The sequence below is a fragment of the Clavelina lepadiformis genome, chromosome 1 (genome assembly GCF_947623445.1).
Source record: "Clavelina lepadiformis chromosome 1, kaClaLepa1.1, whole genome shotgun sequence".
NCBI lineage: Eukaryota > Metazoa > Chordata > Ascidiacea > Aplousobranchia > Clavelinidae > Clavelina > Clavelina lepadiformis.
In genome coordinates this window covers 853,292-878,021 of record NC_135240.1, presented here as the reverse complement: position 1 = coordinate 878,021, position 24,730 = coordinate 853,292, and the positions used below count along the sequence as shown (strand labels likewise).

Genomic DNA, 24,730 nt, shown 5'->3' with positions numbered 1-24,730 from the left:
CCCACAAATTCCGCATGGATCAACACTCAACAGTACCGACTACTCCCTTCAACGATTTTCTACCAATTCTCATCGCTTTGGTTTGATGTTCACCTTCAAACCTTTGCTTTCCAGTGAGCTTTTACTTTGCTGATATAAATTCTATGAATATATTACATAGTAGATTCTACCTGTAGTATATCCAAAAAATCTTGTATGTAACTAATCAAAATTAATATAACGTCCTAACCTGCACATGTTTCTCTTTATATGTGTCCAGGTCAATGGACTCCAACGTTTTGAAATCACAGTCTTTTATTATATTTTGCAAAAGTAATACTTTATCTTGGGCTACCCGTTCTTCGTGTGCCCCCCCATCGTGGCCCATTAAAAAGCTTTTGAAGTTGTTTAAAACTTTATTCCAGTTGATGCAATTAGTTTGTTGCTGTAAAATGTAGCGAGGAATTGTGTTAATCATTGCATGAGTGTGTTTCTACTGCACAGTCATTTCGTACTGTGTGTATTTACCAAAACTTACGATTGGGACGTTTTTCCGGCGGCGGTCCATAGAATCAGCCATTTCCATTGCCTTGGGTTGATCAGCGTGAAGCTTGCCACGTAGGTGTCTCACGAGGCCATTCCAAGAAGTCAGGAACTTTTTGCAAAGTTCGCACTTGAAATCACCTTTCCCATTATTTTTTTTGTCGTGCACGATTTTGCAGTGGCGCGATATGTTCAAATTCATGACACCACAGTATCTAGAACAATTACTAACAGCATTATGTCATTATTCTCGGACATGTTTGGCTTTTGTTTTCTTTTACACATAGAAATCAAAAACAGCATTGAAAAGCTGAAGGCATTTTAAATTATCTTATATTCATACTTAAAAGCTAGTCGAAATTATAGTAGAACTTACGGACACTTTTTCTTCTTATTTAATGCAGTATTAGAAGATCCTGATTTTGTTTTTTCCGACTGCGCTTGTCCATAATCCGTATTCATGAACCCGTCATTTTGTTCTGTTGCTGGGTCACTTTTATCACCTCCCTGCTGTTATAAAAAGAAAATTTGCTGTTGTTCAATTTCATTTAAATGTAGATGGTTTAAGTTTCTATATACCTGTGGCATATTGTGGATAAAAATGAGGATAAAAATCTAAAAAGAATCAAAAAATTTAACAGCCACGTTTCACAACACTATTTAATATGATGTATATTGTATAGTTTAGGTCACCCTTAACTCCATCAATCGTTATCCACACTGGAAATGTTTTATTTTTGCCCGGGCCCGTAAGCATTGGCTCCTATGTGACAACTCCCATGTACAACAACTGTTTGTTGTTGCCGTAACTGTGCGCGCCATACGTTTTATAGGTCGAACTGAACCAGACGTTATCGGTCAATTAATTGCGCGAATTAGGCTGGTGAAATAACTCCATAAGTTTCAAGTTGCACAGACTTAAAGAATTAAATCACTATGGACTTAGCAAAACCGGTTTGCCAGATGAGTACCTTCCATAACGTAAGACGCCTTCCAAAACCCTGAAGGAGTTACAAGAAAATATCTGTCAACGTATTTCGTTTTTTAGGATATCGATAAATTAATTATCGGCCTTTTCGAACTCGGCATTATTACGTAATTAGTGAACCTGGATCTCCGTTATATACAGCAATACATTTGATCAATGATGAGTATCACAACATCATATCGTGACTTAAAAGACTAAATCACTCATTTAGCTTTTTCCAGTTACCAATTGCCACACAAAGTTAACAAAAGGCTACAGAGCGTAACAATTTGCTAAACAGGATTATTATTTGGCTACCATGGTCACCTTGCTGACGCAGCTTTACGTTCGGCACAGGTATGTTATTTTACCCGCTGAGATATATACATCAAATCACTGAAAGAACATTTGCCAGGTTTAAACCTATGGAAGAAAATTTCGCCTACTCATAATAATTAGTCGTAACAACATGAAAAATTTACAAATGCAGACTTATATCCAAAGCCAGCTTACTTCAGAACAATCCAATGTAGCGTTTTCCGACAACGCATGTCCATTCCCCGTGCCCACGACGTTGTCACTGTCGTAATTTTCTTCTTTTTTATTTTTATCAACTTCTTGTTCCTCCTGCAGAGAAAGGATTAAATCGGTAAGTTTTATTTTTGCCAGTAAAATTGACATTGTCTTTATTATTTTATCGATAAATGCAACCAACACGATGTTTCCTCAAACGGAGGTCAGACTGCTTTTGTTCCTCTTCTTTGCGATTCTTTCCAGCAAAATTCTCTTCCCCTCGAAACGAATAGCAAATTATTTAATTCACGTACCTGGTTACATAAGTGCGCAGTCATTTACACAAGCTAGTGTACAATACCTGATGTCACAAAGTCAGCCATCTCGATGTCAGTCATTCGATTCATATTCAATGTCGTTATTTTGTTTACTGATATCACCTGTACAAATTAATTTATACATTTTCTTTGGCCACATTTTAGCGATTTTGGAAACATTATACCGTACTGTACTTTACTGTTAACTGTTTTTGAGCTCTATCTGATCAACGACTATGGCTAACTTGAAAATAGTTAAAAAACGATAAAACTTTCGGTCGAAGCCACTTGTGTTGCTTGAGCTGCCTGGCAAACTAAACAGCAGTACATGTAATTGTTCTTCCTGCAAAAAGTGATACGTTACACTAAGAACGGATTATTTCACTGTGATTTATGTAAAAAACATTATACAAGAAACATTTTATCCTAACTTTAACAAAAAAACCATTAACCTACATGCAGATAAGTTAGCTATAAAAATTAGGCTGCAAAACCTGCAGCCTAATTCAACTCTTCCAGCAAAAAGAGATGCGTTATATAGTCAGTTCCCATTTGACAATACCCTACACGAAATTAGAAAAAATTGACCTAATATTGGCAAATACAAAAGAAATGAGCGAAACGAAGCGTGATATTAATTGTCCGTGGGACAGAGAAGACGCTTTGATCGTAATCGTTATAAATTATAGCATGGTGAGTTTAGAACTGAAGAAACAAAGATCGGCGGCCTAGAAGGTTAATGATGCATACTTGCTGTATTGTCAAGAAAACGTTCCTCAATGAGCTTGATTGAGGCGCGAGTACCAGGATGCGCGTTATTACGTAAGAGTTCAAATACAGTGCGATGCGCGATATTACCTAAGAGTCAAATACGAGTTTCTCCGTTTGAAAGTGCAAATGTTCCACATAATGCGACCGTGGCCAATCAAGCCTTCCCCGGTCAATATAACTGCAAGTTTCGCGTCTTCTTTGTGACTTCATTGTGGTCTGTAATGCGTGATGTTGGTTGTGTTGTAAAGATATCGATCAATGTAGTCGATCGCTAAATAAAACGTCTACCGGTGTAAAGTATACACCTTTCATACCTGCAAAGATACACACTAGCGTTAGACAAGATACTTTCCATTATCTTGCTTTCCCCTAGAGTTTAGAAGTTGAGTTGCTACCTCCATTAACTAGTCTAGCAGGATGGTGCGCACTAGAGGTTGCAAATCTTCGTGTCTCGACAAGTAAGCGCTGTTTCGGTAATAAAGCGAATCTTTGTCGACCATCGAGCGCCATAATTCGTCAGAGTCGGCCCAGCTGAAACAAACAAGACGATTTGAATGTGGGCTCTCAGATTGAGAACAAAAATAACAACACATGTGGTTATGGTTAATGTGAAAGTTAAAAGTGATGTTAATAATAGTCATATAACAAGATAAAGATATAAACAAGAGAAAATATAATAATGAAGTTGTTCAACTGGCCAAAACAACGGCGACCACAACAACCAAAACCATAGCATCTCATAACGAAATCCAATAAATGTCACAAAATGTACATGGCTCTAACGTTCCTTACCTTTTCAAGTTTCAAAATTTGTCCTGAAATGTTGTACGAATTCGCGATGTGTGCATAATCATGGTTGCTAACTTTTGCTCGCAATCTTGTCAAAGAACGATTTATCTTACAAACTTACAAAAACACTGCTTTCGATGACCACATTGACGCGGTACTCTTAGAAACCCCATTTAAAAAAACTGCCACTCCACTCTCCACAGCTAATTACCAACTCACAGTCTCTCGAATACCTATAAAACGTGGACACGTGGTGGAAACAAAAGACTTAGCTACCCGTGACTCGACACTCAAAATTCCGATGTGGCTACATTGGTATGAAGCCTGCCTGTTGAAGCAAGACTGCCTTTCATTTTTCTCTCATGAAACCGACTGATCTTAGTGATCTAGTTAACTGTTTCATGCAAGAGGGCTTAATAACCCTCTCTCTCTCTCTATCACGTTCTACAAAACGAGATGCTACATAACTTAGGCAAATAAAGGGACGTAGCGAACAAAGAAGACCCAACAGCCAAGTCGGCGAAATTAAACTAAAGCTGAAACATAGCTTACGGCTCCGGCCCGGCCCTCCTTTGTCACGAAACAAAAAGCGTGAAGCTTGCCACGTAGGTGTCTCAGGAGGCCATTCCAAGAAGTCAGCAACTTTTTGCAAAGTTCGCACTTGAAATCACCTTTCCCATTATTTTTTTATCGTGCACGACTTTGCAGTCGCGCGATATGTTCAAATTCATGACACCACAGTATCTAGAACAATTACGAACACCATTATGTCATTATTCTCGGAAATGTTTGGCTTTTGTTTTCTTTTACACATAGAAATCAAAAAAAGCATTGAAAAGCTGAAGGTATTTTAAATTATCTTCCATTCATACTTGAAAGCTGTTGGAAATAATAGTAGAACTTACGGACAGTTTTTCTTCTTATTTAATCCAGTATTAGAAGATCCCGATTTTGTGATTTCCGACTGCACTTGTCCATAATGCTTATTCATGACCCGTTATTTTGTTCTGTTGCGGGGTCACTTTTATCATCTCCCTGCTGTTATAAAAATAAAATTTGCTGTTGTTCAATTTCATTTAAATTTAGATGGTTTAAGTGTCTATATACCTGTGGCATCGTAATGATGACAAAAAGTGCACAAACAAAGGTGCTGTTATCCACCCTGGAAATGTTTTACTTTTCCCGCGGCTGCCAGCATTGGCTCTTATGTGACAGCCTCCAGGTACAGCAATTGTTTGTTGCTGCCGTCACTGCTCGCGCCATACGTTTTATGAGTCGAACTGAACTCGATGTTATCGGCCAGTTAATTGCGCGAATTAGGTTGGTGAAATTACTCCATAAGTTTCAAGTTGCAAAGACTTAAAGAATTAAATCACTACGGGCATAGCAAAACCGGATTGCCAGATGAGTACCTTCCATAACGCAAAACGCCTTCCAAAACCTTAAAGCAGTTACATGACAAAATCTGTCAACGTATTTCGTTTTTACGGATTTCGATAAACTAATTATCGGTCTATTCGAACTCGTCATTATTACGTAATAAGTGAACCTGGGTCTCCGTTATATTCAGCAATTCATTTGATCAATGATTAACATCACAACATCATATCATGACTTGAAAGACTAAATCACTCCGGATTCACATTACAATTGGCAAATAACCCAGAAAGTTAAACTTTTCACGAAATCATAATTATTTTTAAAGGTAAAGACGTGAAAACCAATACAAAGTGTAATTGTTGCGGCGGCAATGAAAGGATTGCCATTTGGCTACCATATGTAATCTTTTCTTATTTAGGGTTTATATTTGCCATAATTTCAGTTACCATTTGCTACATAGAGTTAACAGATGGCTACTGAGTGTAGCAATTTGCTAAATAGGATTAATTTTTGGCTACCCATGGTAACCTTTTCTATCTCCAATTACCAATTGCCACATAGAGTTAACAGAATTACAGAATAACATTTGAGTACTGTACTTCCAGATACCATTTGCTAGTCTTTTTGAATTGAGCGAGAATTCGCGCAAATGTAACTGCAAAGATTCGAACTAACTAGACAGGGTTGTAGAATGGGGTTTGTTATATAGTAGATTGTATCTGTAGTTTGTACAAAGAAAGTTTCATGTCAAAATTAATCACAAATACCAGAACGTCCTAACCTGCAAATGTTTCATCTTGTATGTGTCCAGGTTAATGGACTACAACGTTTTGAAATCACAAACTTGTGGTAGACGAAAGTGTTTTAGGTAAAGAACCGCAAGATGAAGCCAGACTAGTCTATTTTTTGAATTTCGACTCATCTGCGTCATTTTTTGTAATGGTTGAGCGAAGCATGACAGATAAGACACACAGGTTTAGCTCAAAGTCAGTGTATACAAATTCTTCCTCCCATTCCGTTTTAAAAGTTCTATTCTCCTCTTCATACTTTCTCTTTTTGCAATAATTCCCCAACAACATTTCTTGGATAAACTCCTTTTGCAATTATTTATATAACCGTAACCCACACTGAAAACTAGTTCAGCCCTGACATGCAGCTTAAATCTGACGGTTTACTTAACTACAGTGTACAGGTTAGCACACTTCTTCACAATAATTTTTTCTTCGGAGTGTAGTTTGATTATTACTAACAATCAGTCGACTGTTACTGCTTGTGGTAGAACGCATTGTTTCATAATCTGATCAATTAACTCGTCTATACCGGAAAAATGGATGTCTAAATGAACAATGCAAATTCATTAAAGAGCCGCAGTTTGGCCACCTCTGCAGTAGGCATTGATAAGGTTTCTCTTCAGTGTGAGTTATGATATGAATTTTATCATACGAATTTTAGGGCACCTTACGTTGATAAACTTCCTGAAAAAACAAGCTGTTTGCCCAACACAACCATATGGTGCAATTTTATATTTCATAAATACAACAAAGTCATTGATATAACATGTAAAAGTGAACAAATAAAACACAAACAAAAGGATGCAGCATCTGGATGAATGGTTTGTAAATGTTTTTTGATGCTAAGTTTTGTCCAAAGACCACTTCAAAATATTTAGATCTCCTCAATAGGAGATTTAATATTTGTTTAATGCATCTGTCATTAAACAGTGTCAATGTCGTTTCACAGTGTGAATAGTTTCATGACTCCGCAAATTTTTCTTTTGGGAAAAGGAATGTTGACACACTTGGCAATAAAAAGACCAATCTCCATTGTGGATTTTGATATGAGCTTTTAAATGTTGGCTTTGGGTAAATGACTTGACACAAATTTAGCACTGATAAGGTTTATCACCAGTGTGGATTCTCATATGAACTTTTAAATTGTTGCTTGTGGTAAATGACTTGAGGCAAACTTGACAATGATAAGGTCGCTCACCAGTGTGGATTCTCATATGAGTTTTCAAATTTCCACTTGTGGTAAATGACTTGAGGCAAACTTGGCACTGATAAGGTTTATCACCAGTGTGGATTCTCAGATGAGTTTTTAAATGGTTGCTTGTGGTAAATGACTTGAGGCAAACTTGGCAATGATAAGGTTGCTCACCAGTGTGGATTCTCATATGAGCTTTTAAATTGTTGCTTGTGGTAAATGACTTGAGGCAAACTTGACAATGATAAGGTCGCTCACCAGTGTGCATTCTCATATGAGTTTTCAAATTTCCACTTTTGGTAAATGACTTCAGGCAAACTTGACAATGATAAGGTCGCTCACCAGTGTGGATTCTCAGATGAGTTTTTAAATGGTTGCTTGTGGTAAATGACTTGAGGCAAACTTGGCAATGATAAGGTCGCTCACCAGTGTGGATTCTCAGATGAGATTTTAAATTGTTGCTTTGGGTAAATGACTTGAGGCAAACTTGACAATGATAAGGTCGCTCACCAGTGTGGATTCTCATATGAGCTTTTAAATGGTTGCTTGTGGTAAATGACTTGAGGCAAACTTGGCAATGATAAGGTTGCTCACCAGTGTGGATTCTTAGATGAGATTTTAAATTGTTGCTTTGGGTAAATGACTTGAGGCAAACTTGACAATGATAAGGTCGCGCACTAGTGTGGATTCTCATATGAGCTTTTAAATGGTTGCTTGTGGTAAATGACTTGAGGCAAACTTGGCACTGATAAGGTTTCTCACCAGTGTGCATTCTCATATGACCTTGCAAACTTCCACTTGTGGTAAATGTCTTGAGGCACACCTGGCATTGATATGGTCGTTCACCTGTGTGCATTCTCATATGAGTTTTTAAATGTTGGCTTTGAGTAAATAACTTTTCACAAAACTTGCAGTGATAATTACGCTCTCCAGTATGAGTTCTTACATGATTTTTCAAACTGCTGCTTTGGGTAAATGACTTGTCGCATACATCGCATTGATAAGGTCGCTCACCTGTGTGAGTTCTTAAATGTTGTTTCAAGTTGCTTTTGCGTGTGAATGATTTATCACAAAATTTGCAGGAAAATGTCTTTTCTTGTCCTTCTTTGTCGAAAAAGTCTTGTGAAATCCCATCACTGATTGATTTTAACAAAACGTCAACTGGCATACCAACTACTTGACGATCCATTGCGTTATTACTTGTTATTATACAAACTTATAACCTATTTTCTGAAAAGAACTTAAAATATTTAAAGGTTTTATCGATAGGAGTAAACTCATATAATGTGTAACTCTTTTAATAAAAATATTCAATATCAATAATTGTTTGCAAAATTAATTACAGAGTAAAAAAAGCAGTGACTGTCACATATAAAAACGAAAATCAAAAAGGTTCTCTGTAGTTTGTAAACTGCCAATTTGGATAAATGTCGATAAGTTCACTCACCAGTGTGAGTTCTCATATGAGTTTTCAATATTGCTACTAACGCAAAATGCCTTGTGGCACACCTAGCTTACCATTCGTGTTACTTAGGGCTACCATATATCCTCTTTTCTAAAGAAAAAGGATTTTTGCTCAAAGTAGGCCTAAATGCTACTGAAAACGTCAAAATGTCCTATTTTTTACATTTTTTGCTTTTCTGCTTATATTTTCAACACAATTATATTTTTATTTGACTTTTAGGGTTAAACGACAATTAACCACGGGAAATTTACCGCGAATAAACTAAACAAACGCGAGGACAACTGTCCGTCACAACTGACCATGACGTAAATTTACCTAGAACCAACTGACCTTAATTCATATAATTTGATTAAACAACAATGCTAGTATGCGTAAAAATAAAAGCATAGCGTTTGATAGCCAACTGACCACGACCAATTGTCGCCAGTGATTTTGTTCACGGTCAATTTACGTGATCCCGACTTTTTGGCATGAGGCCTAAGTCAAGTGACATTTCGGCGACAGATTGAGGTCTAACCATTTTTGTTATCATTGTTTTGATTTAAACAACCTTAAAAGCAAAATAAAGCTAAGCAATAACGCCAAAGAAATATATTGTGTTTTCTGATGAACTGTGGCAAAAGTGTCCTTGTTTCAGAAAAGGACGTAATGATTTTGAACCTGAATGCATTACTTGTGCATATGCGTATAGTTATCCAAAAACATGTTATAAATTCTTTAAACGTAAAACTCTATTTGCATTGTAATAGCTGGCGAAATTGGCCTTTTTTTAGGCGATGAAGATATGATAGGCCTATATAACATAATATAACATAAATATAATATATAACATAAACCCTAATCTCAAACAACTTCTGTAATGAAAAAAGTTACTTTCCAGAAGTCAAACTCTTCTAAATAATCGAGAAAATAATATAATTATATTATATAATAATATATATTATAATATATTGCTTAACCTTAGTCTATTCTAGACACTGTATATTAAGATGGAAAATGAATTGTGGTATCTACAGTATTATGTAGTAAAGAAGTGACCACATTTAGCCAACATTTTACGGCTTAAAAATCGGTTTTCTGAAAAATGACATGTTAATATTTTACATTCGAAGAATGGATTATTTCACTTTAATTGCTTCAATTTCATTAATTCATGTGAAAAACATTATACAACAAACATATTATACAAAAGTGTACATTCTAGCAGTGTAGTAACTAGTGACTGCACTAAAGCACATTGATAAATAATAATTAAATAAAATCCCATAAATTTTAGTCGTGTGCACATTGAAAGTGCACAAAAAGACACTTTTCTCATTTGTTACACGGCAAGTTTACTTTTAAAAACAAAAATCAAAGAATCATTATACAAATCAAATCAAATAAGAAATCAAAGATTGAATTATATTTTGCCTACACAAGAACTCCCTTTTAATGCATGAAATGACCTGTAATTTCATCCCATAGAAAGGCATAGATTGAATTGAATGCTTTTACCTTGTAAAAAGTATATGTGTAAGATATCAGATACCGGATGTTATTTTGTTTGATGACGATAACAAACAACTGGTACCATACATCAATGCAATTAATGTGGTTAGTGTAATAAATTCAAACAAATATGAATGTTGACGGACTCTTATTTTCATTTGGTATTTTCTAAAATACAGCTAGATGGTCTCTTTTTTATTTTTAAATACAACTAAATTTGCTAAGACTTTGCACATATACATTCTATGAGTATATTATATAGTAGATTGTATCTGTAGTATGTAAAAAAAAAGTTTTATGTCAAATTTAATCACAATTACCAGAACGTCCTAACCTGCAAATGTTTCTCTTTATATGTGTCCAGGTTAATTGACTCCAACGTTTTGAAATCACAAACTTGTGGTAGACCGATGCAAATCTTGCGTTTCCTCTCATTCTGCAATACGTGCTTCCATTTATGAGGTGACGTCTTCGAAGAAGAATTCAAAAGCTCCCTGAAAAATTTATTTAATCTACGAACTATATGACTATAGGCCTACTACCTAAATTCTAAAGCCTTATCATGTCAACTTTAACTTAACACACACCTATCATCTTCTGGCAATATCTTGCTGACCCTCGTTACCTAAAATTGTATTAAGTCATGAGATAGATGTGGACGAAGATGAAAAAGGAATTACCTGTTTCTAATCAGATGATCTAGGATCCTAGGTTATGCCAAAAAGTTTCTTACTCGGTGATCAGGTACAACAAAGGCCAATTGAAAGACTGGCGCCAGTACCTGAAAGCTCGTAACGTTCGAGTCGGACTTCCTGAAAATGCGAAACAGCGTGATCGCAGCACGTTCGCGAAAGAAGTTTGCCATCGAGTTCTAGTCAAGGTTGTTTGCAGAGTACAAAGCCAGAATCGAAAAGCACGGGGATGATATTGCAACTATGACAAAACTGCAAAAAAATGCATGTCGCAAAGAAGCTGTTTTAGCCTGCCTGTAAAATAATCACAGGCAATGTCGGCAGTTTTCATTCGTTTGCCGTGGTAAATCGCAACCACTGTTATGGAACAACAACAAAGTACGTCTTGTACAAAATGACGAATAAAAAACGCTTTGCAAACTGACCGTTTAGAAACATATTGGATGAATAATTATGTTAACTTCCGTTTAATATTCTAAAATATAAAAGAACGTATATCCTTAAGATGCGTTAAAAATTAAAATGTTTATGTATTAGTGAAAAAAAGCAATGAAGTGTATTCCTTTATATGCATAGGCTTTGTGGTGCGGTATGGTTTGAGATATGGCAACGAGCTATGTGTATTTTATAGCGATTAAATGTCATTGTTTATCGAGATAGTATGTGTAAATAGGATTAAATCATGTAAGTATTTTGTATTTCATGTATAGCATGTAAATCAATCACGAATCGTGGATTTCCCACCTTGAACATAAATTTTCCCTTTATCAAATCACTTCAAAAACTAATCGTCACATGTTAGCGGTAGAGGCAATTCCGGCGACATACCTCGGGCAACTTTGTTTACCTTCTGCGTATGCTCATAACTGTTACAACATAATAATCAATGAAATCTTGAAACATTTTGATAAACGTGAGGACTGAGGATTATTTAGAGTTTTTGTTGGCTGATCTGACACTTCGTGTTCTATCTTCCAAAGATTTAATGCGCGAATTAATGAGTGCAGTAGGTCAAAAGAATCTTACTCAACCAGTTAATAAACGAAATCGTGCTACATTTTTTAAGTGGTCACCACCAGACGTCGCAATTTCTTACCCACTACAGCCACAAATACAACAAATTTAAGTGTCTTAACCACCTCATTATCCACGATCTAACGCTAACAATGGAACAAAGAGTTCCGGACAAACAAGTACTAATTTCACAATTCATAATTCACCAAACCAACGCGATTAATTTAACTAAACATGGCAACAACGATCACCACACACAAACATTGACCAGTTTCACAAATCATACAGCAAGTGGTAATTTATGGCACAGTGATAACTTAACATATTCATCACCCACCTTTCAGAAACCAGACTATCAACGCGGAAATCACCCTTGCGCAAAATCATTCGCGGGCAACAAAAAACATTCGGCGATCGACGTTAGATTAACTCGGTTAACCCCGTCGAAAGCACCTACTTCCAAAAGAGACTGTCCCTTGTTAACTGTTTATGATCATGCCAATTGAATTCTTTTTTATGTAGATAGCGCTGCAGCAACTTCTCTTTCGTCGGCTAGTTTAGCTCACAAATCAAACCCCAAACTGCAAATGTTTGTTTATGCTTCAGTTAAGTCATTGTATAAAATCACATTTATCATGGGTTTTATTTGAGAAGTTTAGTTGTGAGAAATGAGAATAATGAGAACGATTGTTTGATTTATTGCTTTTGACTGAGCGAGGTCATACCCAGCTTTTGTTTCGTTAAACCACTTGGACATTTCCATTCAATTTAATTTCTCTAATTCGTTTCAAAGACCCTGACTCTCTATGGGAAGCCTTTCCGCTTGACTAAAGAGCTGTCAATGTGCCAAAGTTTATTAGTTTATAATTATAATTAATTACAATACGCCTACCATTTGTCCTCTTTTAGGGTTCAATTCCAACTTTAACCAAGATGAGCCATACAAGCAAAACATACACTTAGTAAAACAGTTCAAAATCAGCCGAATTGTTTACCGCTAACTTACAAAGGTGTCAATGTTATTCGTGTGAGTTTGAATATTTTGTACGTCACTTGCTTCCACCCTGCGGAATTGTTTCATAGGTTGAAGACCACTGTGTGGGACTTTTATCGCAAACAACGCCATCCAGTGAACACACTAAACGCATAAAGAGTTCAATTAAAACACGCAAAATTCAGGCAATATTAACAGAACCAACTATATAGGGCACCTAATGCCTTAAAAATAAATGATATAAATAATCCGACAAACACCGGAAAACCGATTTTTAAAGCAATAAACTCAAAATTAGGTAAAATGCCGTAGATACATTGGTAGACATTGCTGATAAGTGATAACACTCCTAGTATTATCTAAATCTTATAACACTCTTATACTAGAATTATCCCAGTGCTTATAGAATTACTTACAGCGGCGATGTCTAAGAACTGAAAGCATGAAACTTGGGTGGCGAGCTCCCGCGATGAAAAATGGTACAAGGCGGACACAGCCAAGAACACGGATGGAAACTGAAGACTTTTGATGTCCAATGTAAAGAGGTCGATCAACTAGAATGGAAATAAGAACAGTTAAGATTACTCGACGCTTGACGCAGTTTCTGAAACCGCACGTTAAATATCCAGCAAGTGAAGATGTGAGGTAGCTGTACGCAGAAAGTCCCGATATTAGTTATATTGTTTGCTAATTGCTAATAACTGCATGAATGCAAAACACAAGCAAAGTGGGTCAATAAATCGGCGGCAACTCACAGTCGAAATATTCATATATTCGAGATTAGGAAGACGACATAATAGAAAAAATATAGCAAATTTTACGAACAGAACCGGACCAGGACGCTGGTGACATTTTAAGCACTAGATGCATCTGAGACGTTGTTTCATCAAAGTTTAGGATCGTTACCTTTCACACAAGAACTGACTGCAATTTATTCCCACCTGTGCTATGTGGACAAATGTTTCTTGCGGATATTGAGGAAGGAAAAAAAGCGGATGACAGAGCATTGGCGGCGAAAGCGGCGTGACCGCGTGAGCTGTCTGAAGATAAACGTTTACCCAGGACACCACTGTGACTGGGGAAAGCGACCACTTGAGTGTGCTAAGGATTAACAATTCCTGGGATATGATTTCTTCCTCCGTGCAAGCTCCATCGGTGACGTAGGCAAAGTCTGTTAACTTCGGGGGATAGATTTCCTGTAGAGACACAAAAGTTTAGCAAAGACCAATATTTAGAAATCATTTCTCCTAAATACTGTTTACCTGCGTGAATATAGGTTCTTCAAATAAATTTTATACAAAAAAATGACAAACTTACTTCTAATTGCGCGGCGATAAATAAGGCGGTGACACCGACAAGCTGTAACCTCGTTTTGTGAATGTTGGTTGTGTTGTAAAGATATCGATCAATGTAGTCGATCGCTAAATAAAACGTCTCCCAGTGTAAAGTTCACACCTTTGATACCTGCAAAGAGACACACTAGCGTTAGACAAGATACTTTCCATTATCTTGCTTTCCCCTAGAGTTTAGAAGTTGAGTTGCTACCTCCATTAACTAGTCTAGCCGGATGGTGCGCACTAGAGGTTGCAAATCTTCGTGTCTCGACAAGTAAGCGCTGTTTCGGTAATAAAGCGAATCTTGGTCGACCATCGAGCGCCATAATTCGTCAGAGTCGGCCCAGCTGAAACAAACAAGACGATTTGAATGTGGGCTCTCAGATTGAGAACAAAAATAACAACACATGTGGTTATGGTTAATGTGAAAGTTAAAATTGATGTTAATAATAGTCATATAACAAGATAAAGATATAAACAAGAGAAAATATAATAATGAAGTTGTTCAACTGGCCAAAACAACGGCGACCACAACAACCAAAACCATAGCATCTCATAACGAAATCTAATAAATGTCACAAAATGTACATGGCTCTAACGTTCCTTACCTTTTCAAGTTTCAAAATTTGTCCTGAAATTTTGTACGAATTTGCGATGTGTGCATAATCATGGTTGCTAACTTTTGCTCGCAATCTTGTCAAAGAACGATTTATCTTACAAACTTACAAAAACACTGCTTTCGATGATCACATTGACGCGGTACTCTTAGAAACCCCATTTAAAAAAACTGCCACTCCACTCTCCACAGCTAATTACCAACTCACAGTCTCTCGAATACCTATAAAACGTGGACACGTGGTGGAAACAAAAGACTTAGCTACCCGTGACTCGACACTCAAAATTCCGATGTGGCTACATTGGTATGAAGCCAGCCTGTTGAAGCAAGACTGCTTTTCATTTTTCTCTCATGAAACCGACTGATCTTAGTGATCTAGTTAACTGTTTCATGCAAGAGGGCTTAATAACCCTCTCTCTCTCTCTATCACGTTCTACAAAACGAGATGCTACATAACTTAGGCAAATAAAGAGACGTAGCGAACAAAGAAGACCCAACAGCCAAGTCGGCGAAATTAAACTAAAGCTGAAACATAGCTTACGGCTCCGGCACGGCCCTCCTTTGTCACGAAACAAAAAGCGTGAAGCTTGCCACGTAGGTGTCTCAGGAGGCCATTCCAAGAAGTCCGCAACTTTTTGCAAAGTCGCACTTGAAATCACCTTTCCCATTATTTTTTTATCGTGCACGACTTTGCAGTCGCGCGATATGTTCAAATTCATGACACCACAGTATCTAGAACAATTACTAACACCATTATGTCATTATTCTCGGAAATGTTTGGCTTTTGTTTTCTTTTACACATAGAAATCAAAAACAGCATTGAAAAGCTAAAGGTATTTTAAATTATCTTCCATTCATACTTGAAAGCTGTTGGAAATAATAGTAGAACTTACGGACAGTTTTTCTTCTTATTTAATCCAGTATTAGAAGATCCCGATTTTGTGATTTCCGACTGCACTTGTCCATAATGCTTATTCATGACCCGTCATTTTGTTCTGTTGCTGGGTCACTTTTATCATCTCCCTGCTGTTATAAAAATAAAATTTGCTGTTGTTCAATTTCATTTAAATTTAGATGGTTTAAGTGACTATATACCTGTGGCATCGTAATGATGACAAAAAGTGCACAAACAAAGGTGCTGTTATCCACCCTGGAAATGTTTTACTTTTCCCGGGGCTGCCAGCATTGGCTCTTATGTGACAGCCTCCAGGTACAGCAATTGTTTGTTGCTGCCGTCACTGCTCGCGCCATACGTTTTATGAGTCGAACTGAACTCGATGTTATCGGCCAGTTAATTGCGCGAATTAGGTTGGTGAAATTACTCCATTAGTTTCAAGTTGCAAAGACTTAAAGAATTAAATCACTACGGGCATAGCAAAACCGGATTGCCAGGTGAGTACCTTCCATAGCGCAAAACGCCTTCCAAAACCATAAAGCAGTTACATGACAAAATCTGTCAACGTATTTCGTTTTTACGGATTTCGATAAACTAATTATCGGTCTATTCGAACTCGGCATTATTACGTAATAAGTGAACCTGGGTCTCCGTTATATTCAGCAATTCATTTGATCAATGATTAACATCACAACATCATATCATGACTTGAAAGACTAAATCACTCCGGATATACATTACAATTGGCAATTAACCCGGAGAGTTAAACTTTTCACGAAATCATAATTATTTTTAAAGGTAAAGACGTGAAAACCAATACAAAGTGTAATTGTTGCGGCGGCAATGAAAGGATTGCCATTTGGCTACCATATGTAATCTTTTGTTATTTAGGGTTTATATTTGCCATAATTTCAGTTACCATTTGCTACATAGAGTTAACAGATGGCTCCTGAGTGTAGCAATTTGCTAAATAGGATTAATTTTTGGATACCCATGGTAACCTTTTCTATCCCCAATTACCAATTGCCACATAGAGTTAACAGAATTACAGAATAACATTTGAGTACTGTACTTCCAGATACCATTTGCTAGTCTTTTTGAATTGAGCGAGAATTCGCGCAAATGTAACTGCAAAGATTCGAACTAACTAGACAGGGTTGTAGAATGGGGTTTGTTATATAGTAGATTGTATCTGTAGTTTGTACAAAGAAAGTTTCATGTCAAAATTAATCACAAATACCAGAACGTCCTAACCTGCAAATGTTTCATCTTGTATGTGTCCAGGTTAATGGACTACGACGTTTTGAAATCACAAACTTGTGGTAGACGAAAGTGTTTTAGGTAAAGAACCGCAAGATGAAGCTAGACTAGTCTATTTTTTGAATTTCGACTCATCTGCGTCATTTTTTGTAATGGTTGAGCGAAGCATGACAGATAAGACACACAAGTTTAGCTCAAAGTCAGTGTATACAAATTCTTCCTCCCATTCCGTTTTAAAAGTTCTATTCTCCTCTTCATACTTTCTCTTTTTGCAATAATTCCCCAACAACATTTCTTGGATAAACTCCTTTTGCAATTATTTATATAACCGTAACCCACACTGAAAACTAGTTCAGCCCTGACATGCAGCTTAAATCTGACGGTTTACTTAACTACAGTGTACAGGTTAGCACACTTCTTCACAATAATTTTTTCTTCGGAGTGTAGTTTGATTATTACTAACAATCAGTCGACTGTTACTGCTTGTGGTAGAACGCATTGTTTCATAATCTGATCAATTAACTCGTCTATACCGGAAAAATGGATGTCTAAATGAACAATGCAAATTCATTAAAGAGCCGCAGTTTGGCCACCTCTGCAGTAGGCATTGATAAGGTTTCTCTTCAGTGTGAGTTATGATATGAGTTTTATCATACGAATTTTAGGGCACCTTACGTTGATAAACTTCCTGAAAAAACAAGCTGTTTGCCCAACACAACCATATGGTGCAATTTTATATTTCATAAATACAACAAAGTCATTGATATAACATGTAAAAGTGAACAAATAAAACACAAACAAAAGGATGCAGCATCTGGATGAATGGTTTGTAAATGTTTTTTGATGCTAAGTTTTGTCCAAAGACCACTTCAAAATATTTAGATCTCCTCAATAGGAGATTTAATATTTGTTTAATGCATCTGCCATTAAACAGTGTCAATGTCGTTTCACAGTGTGAAAAGTTTCATGACTCCGCAAATTTGTCTTTTGGGAAAAGGAATGTTGACACACTTGGAAATAAAAAGACCAATCTCCATTGTGGATTTTGATATGAGCTTTTAAATGTTGGCTTTGGGTAAATGACTTGACACAAATTTAGCACTGATAAGGTTTATCACCAGTGTGGATTCTCATATGAAATTTTAAATTGTTGCTTGTGGTAAATGACTTGAGGCAAACTTGACAATGATAAGGTCGCTCACCAGTGTGGATTCTCATATGAGTTTTTAAATGGTTGCTTGTGGTAAATGACTTGAGGCAAACTTGGCACTGATAAGGTCGCTCACCAGTGTGGATTCTCATATGAGCTTTTAAATTGTTGCTTGTGGTAAATGACTTGAGGCAAACTTGACAATGATAAGGTCGCTCACCAGTGTGGATTCTCATATGAGCTTTTAAATGGTTGCTTGTGGTAAATGACTTGAGGCAAACTTGGCACTGATAAGGTCGCTCACCAGTGTGGATTCTCATATGAGTTTTCAAATGTCCACTTCTGGTAAATGACTTGACACAAATTTGGCACTGATAAGGTTTCTCACCAGTGTGCATTCTCATATGACCTTGCAAACTTCCACTTGTGATAAATGTCTTGAGGCACACCTGGCATTGATATGGTCGTTCACCTGTGTGCATTCGCATATGAGTTTTTAAATGTTGGCTTTGAGTAAATAACTTTTCACAAAACTTGCAGTGATAATTACGCTCTCCAGTATGAGTTCTTAAATGACCTTTCAAACTGCTGCTTTGGGTAAATGACTTGTCGCATACATCGCATTGATAAGGTCGCTCACCTGTGTGAGTTCTTAAATGTTGTTTCAAGTTGCTTTTGCATGTGAATGATTTATCACAAAATTTGCAGGAAAATTTCTTTTCTTGTCCTTCTTTGTCGAAAAAGTCTTGTGAAATCCCATCACTGATTGATTTTAACAAAACGTCAACTGGCATACCAACTACTTGACGATCCATTGCGTTTTTATTTGTTATTATACAAACTTATAACCTATTTTCTGAAAAGAACTTAAAATATTTGAAGGTTTTATCGATAGGAGTAAACTCATATAATGTGTAACTCTTTTAATAAAAATATTCAATATCAATAATTGTTTGCAAAATTAATTACAGAGTAAAAAAAGCAGTGACTGTCACATATAAAAACGAAAATCAAAAAGGTTCCCTGTAGTTTGCAAACTGCCAATTTGGATAAATGTCGATAAGTTCACTCACCAGTGTGAGTTCTCATATGAGTTTTCAATATTGCTACTAACGCAAAATGCCTTGTGGCACACCTAGCTTACCATTCGTGTTACTTAGGGCTACCATATATCCTCTTTTCTAATAAAAAAGGATTTTTGCTCAAAGTAGGCCTAAATGCTACTGAAAACGTCAAAATGTCCTATTTTTTACATTTTTTGCTTTCCTGCTTATATTTTCAACACAATTATATTTTTATTTGACTTGTAGGGTTAAACGACAATTAACCACGGGAAATTTACCGCGAATAAACTAAACAAACGCGAGGACAACTGTCCGTCACAGCTGACCATGACGTAAATTTACCTAGAACCAACTGACCTTAATTCATATAATTTGATTAAACAACAATGCTAATATGCGTAAAATATAAAAGCATAGCGTTTGATAGCCAGCTGACCACGACCAATTGTCACCAGTGATTTTGTTCACGGACAATTTACGTGATCCCGACTTTTTGGCATGAGGCCTAAGTCAAGTGACATTTCGGCGACAGATTGAGGTCTAACCATTTTTGTTATCATTGTTTTGATTTAAACAACCATAAAAGCAAAATAAAGCTAAGCAATAGCGCCAAAGAAATATATTGTGTTATCTGATGAACTGTGGCAAAAGTATCCTTGTTTCAGAAAAGGACGTAATGATTTTGAACCTGAATGCATTACTTGTGCATATGCGTATAGTTATCCAAAAACATGTTATAAATTCTTTAAACGTAAAACTCCATTTGCATTGTAATAGCTGGCGAAATTGGCTTTTTTAGGCGATAAAAATATGATAGGCCTATATAACATAATATAACATAAATATAATATATAAGTAATATAACATAAACCCTAATATCAAACAACTTTTGTAATGAAAAAAGTTACTTTCCAGAAGTCAAACTCTTCTAAATAATCGAGAAAATAATATAATTATATTATATAATAATATATATTATAATATATTGCTTAACCTTAGTCTATTCTAGACACTGTATATTAAGATGGAAAATGAATTGTGGTATCTACAGTATTATGTAGTAAAGAAGTGACAACATTTAGCCTACATTTTACGGCTAAAAAATCGGTTTTCTGAAAAATGACATGTTAATATTTTACATTCGAAGAATGGATTATTTCACTTTAATTGCTTCAATTTCATTAATTCATGTGAAAAACATTATACAACAAACATATTATACAAAAGTACACTACACTTCATACGTAATACGTACACTTCATTATTGCACGAAAACCATCACTGTCCTACCAGTTTTGCAAAAAAAATAAATAAGCAAATAATTGAACATCCTTAAATACAAGAAAGCCAGCAAAACTATTTCTGGAAATGTGCCATCAAATTGTAGTAAGTAGCCCAGCTTAGCCTTTTAATAAAGCCGGATCTCATCGCTTCTCTAAGCTGACTTCGCACGCGATGCATTTCCATCTGGTTTATGAAATAACGATAACCTAGCACCGACGAAACATTCCGTTATTTATATTTATGTCTATTTTATGTTAATACCGGCACAAAACCAAGAGAAAGGAAATGCCCAGTGAGGATAAGTCTTGGACAAGTGGATTACATTCTAGCAGTGTAGTAACTAGTGACTGCATTAAAGCACATTGATAAATAATAATTAAATAAAATCCCATAAATGTTAGTGGTGTGCACATTGAAAGTGCACAAAAAAGACACTTTTCTCAGTTGTTACACGGCAAGTGTACTTTTAAAAACAAAAATCAAAGAATCATTATACAAATCAAATCAAATAAGAAATCAAAGATTGAATTATATTTTGCCTACACAAGAACTCCCTTTTAATGCATGAAATGACCTGTAACTTCATCCCATAGAAAGGCATAGATTGAATTGAATTCTTTTACCTTGTAAAAAGTATATGTGTAAGATATCAGATACCGGATGTTATTTTGTTTGATGACGATAACAAACAACTGGTACCATACATCAATGCATTTAATGTGGTTAGTGTAATAAATTCAAACAAATATGAATGTTGACGGACTCTTATTTTCATTTGGTATTTTCTAAAATACAGCTAGATGGTCTCTTTTTTATTTTTAAATACAACTAAATTTGCTAAGACTTTGCACATATACATTCTATGAGTATATTATATAGTAGATTGTATCTGTAGTATGTACAAAAAAAGTTTTATGTCAAATTTAATCACAATTACCAGAACGTCCTAACCTGCAAATGTTTCTCTTTATATGTGTCCAGGTTAATTGACTCCAACGTTTTGAAATCATAAACTTGTGGTAGACCGATGCAAATCTTGCGTTTCCTCTCATTCTGCAATACGTGCTTCCATTTATGAGGTGACGTCTTCGAAGAAGAATTCAAAAGCTCCCTGAAAAATTTTTTTAATCTACGAACTATATGACTATAGGCCTACTACCTAAATTCTAAAGCCTTATCATGTCAACTTTAACTTAACACACACCTATCATCTTCTGGCAGTATCTTGCTGACCCTCGTTACCTAAAATTGTATTAAGTCATGAGATAGATGTGGACGAAGATGAAAAAGGAATTACCTGTTTCTAATCAGATGATCTAGGATTCTAGGTTATGCCAAAAAGTTTCTTACTCGGTGATCACTGATCAGGTACAACAAAGGCCAATTGAAAGACTTGCGCCAGTACCTGAAAGCTCGTAACGTTCGAGTCGGACTTCCTGAAAATGCGAAACAGCGTGATCGCAGCACGTCCGCGAAAGAAGTTTGCCATCGAGTTCTAGTCAAGGTTGTTTGCAGAGTACAAAGCCAGAATCGAAAAGCACGGGGATGATATTGCAACTATGACAAAACTGCTAAAAAACGCAACAGTAGCTGTTTTAGCCAGCCTGTAAAATAATCACAGGCAATGTCGGCAGTTTTCATTCGTTTGCCGTGGTAAATCGCAACCACTGTTATGGAACAACAACAAAGTACGTCTTGTACAAAATTACGAATAAAAAACGCTTTGCAAACAGACCGTTTAGAAACATATTGGATGAATAATTATGTTAACTTCCGTTTAATATTCTAAAATATAAAAGAACGTATATCCTTAAGATGCGTTAAAATGTTTATGCATTAGTGAAAAAAAGCAATGAAGTGTATTCCTTTATATGCATAGGCTTTGTGGTGCGGTATGGTTTGAGATATGGCAACGAGCTATGTGTATTTTATAGCGATTAAATGTCATTGTTTATCGAGATAGTATGTGTAAATAGGATTAAATCATGTAAGTATTTTGTATTTCATGTATAACATGTAAATCAATCCCGAAGCGTGGATTTCCCACCTTGAACATAAATTTTCCCTTTATCAAATCACTTCAAAAACTAATCGTCACATGTTAGCGGTAGAGGCAATTCCAGCGACAGACCTCGGGCTGCTTTGTTTACCTTCTGCGTATGCTCATAACTGTTACGACATAATAATCAATGAAATCTTGAAACATTTTGATAAACGTGAGGACTGAGGATTATTTAGAGTTTTTGTTGGCTGATCTGACACTTCGTGTTCTATCTTCCAAAGATTTAATGCGCGAATTAATGAGTGCAGTAGGACAAAAGAATCTTACTCAACCAGTTAATAAACGAATTCGTGCTACATTTTTTAAGTGGTCACCACCAGACGTCGCAATTTCTTACCCACTACAGCCACAAATACAACAAATTTAAGTGTCTAAACCACCTCATTACCCACGATCTAACGCTAACAATGGAACAAAGAGTTCCGGACAAACAAGTACTAATTTCACAATTCATAATTCACCAAACCAACGCGATTAATTTAACTAAACATGGCAACAACGATCACCACACACAAACATTGGCCAGTTTCACAAATCATACAGCATTTGGTAATTTATGACACAGTGATAACTTATCATATTCATCACCCACCTTTCAGAAACCAGACTATCAACGCAGCAATTACCCTTGCGCAAAATCATTCGCGGGCAACAAAAAACATTCGGCGATCGACGTTGGATTAACTCGTTAACCCCGTCGAAAGCACCTACTTCCAAAAGAGACTGTCCCTTGTTAACTGTTTATGATCACGCCAATTGAATTCTTTTTTATGTAGATAGCGCTGCAGCAACTTCTCTTTCGTCGGCTAGTTTATCTGACAAATCAAACCCCAAACCGCAAATGTTTGTTTATGCTTCAGTTAAGTCATTGTATAAAATCACATTTATCATGAGTTTTATTTGAGAAGTTTAGTTGTGAGAAATGAGAATAATGAGAACGATTGTTTGATTTATTGCTTTTGACTGAGCGAGGTCATACCAAGCTTTTGTTTCGTTAAACCACTTGGACATTTCCATTCAATTTAATTTCTCTAATTCGTTTCAAAGACCCTGACTCTCTATGGGAAGCCTTTTCGCTTGACTAAAGAGCTCTCAATGTGCCAAAGTTTATTGGTTTAAAATTATAATTAATTATAATACGCCTACCATTTGTCCTCTTTTAGGGTTCAATTCCAACTTTAACCAAGATGAGCCATACAAGCAAAACATACACTTAGTAAAACAGTTCAAAATCAGCCGAATTGTTTACCGCTAACTTACAAAGGTGTTAATGTTATTCGTGTGAGTTTGAATATTTTGTACGTCACTTGCTTCCACCCTGCGGAATTGTTTCATAGGTTGAAGACCACTGTGTGGGACTGTTATCGCAAACAACGCCATCCAGTGAACACACTAAACGCATAAAGATTTCAATTAAAACACGCAAAATTCAGGCAATATTAACAGAACCAACTATATAGGGCACCTAATGCCTTAAAAATAAATGATATAAATAATCCGACAAACACTGGAAAACCGATTTCTAAAGCAATAAACTCAAAATTAGGTAAAATGCCGTAGATACATTGGTAGACATTGCTGATAACACTCCTAGTATTATCTAAATCTTATAACACTCTTATACTAGAATTATCCCAGTGCTTATAGAATTACTTACAGCGGCGATGTCTAAGAACTGAAAGCATGAAACTTGGGTGGCGAGCTCCCGCGATGAAAAATGGTACAAGGCGGACACAGCCAAGAAAACGGATGGAAACTGAAGACTTTTGATGTCCAATGTAAAGAGGTCGATCAACTAGAATGGAAATAAGAACAGTTAAGATTACTCGACGCTTGACGCAGTTTCTGAAACCGCACGTTAAATATCCAGCAAGTGAAGATGTGAGGTAGCTGTACGTGGAAAGTCCCGATATTAGTAATATTGTTTACTAATTGCTAATAACTGCATGAATGCTAAACACAAGCAAAGTGGGTCAATAAATCGGCGGCAACTCACAGTCGAAATATTCATATATTCGAGATTAGGAAGACGACATAATAGAAAAAATATAGCAAATTTTACGAACAGAACCGGACCAGGACGCTGGTGACATTTTAAGCACTAGATGCATCTGAGACGTTGTTTCATCAAAGTTTAGGACCGTTACCTTTCACACAAGAACTGACC

The 24,730-nt window shown here is 36.2% G+C and overlaps 2 pseudogenes; both read right to left on the bottom strand.

The window, feature by feature from the left end:
• Nucleotides 1-12,691: 12,691 nt before the first annotated feature.
• On the bottom strand, nt 12,692-15,516 carry LOC143444326 (G1/S-specific cyclin-E1-like; annotated as a pseudogene).
• A 2,423-nt stretch (nt 15,517-17,939) lies between these two features.
• On the bottom strand, nt 17,940-18,968 carry LOC143444323 (uncharacterized; annotated as a pseudogene).
• Between the last annotated feature and the right edge of the window lie 5,762 nt (nt 18,969-24,730).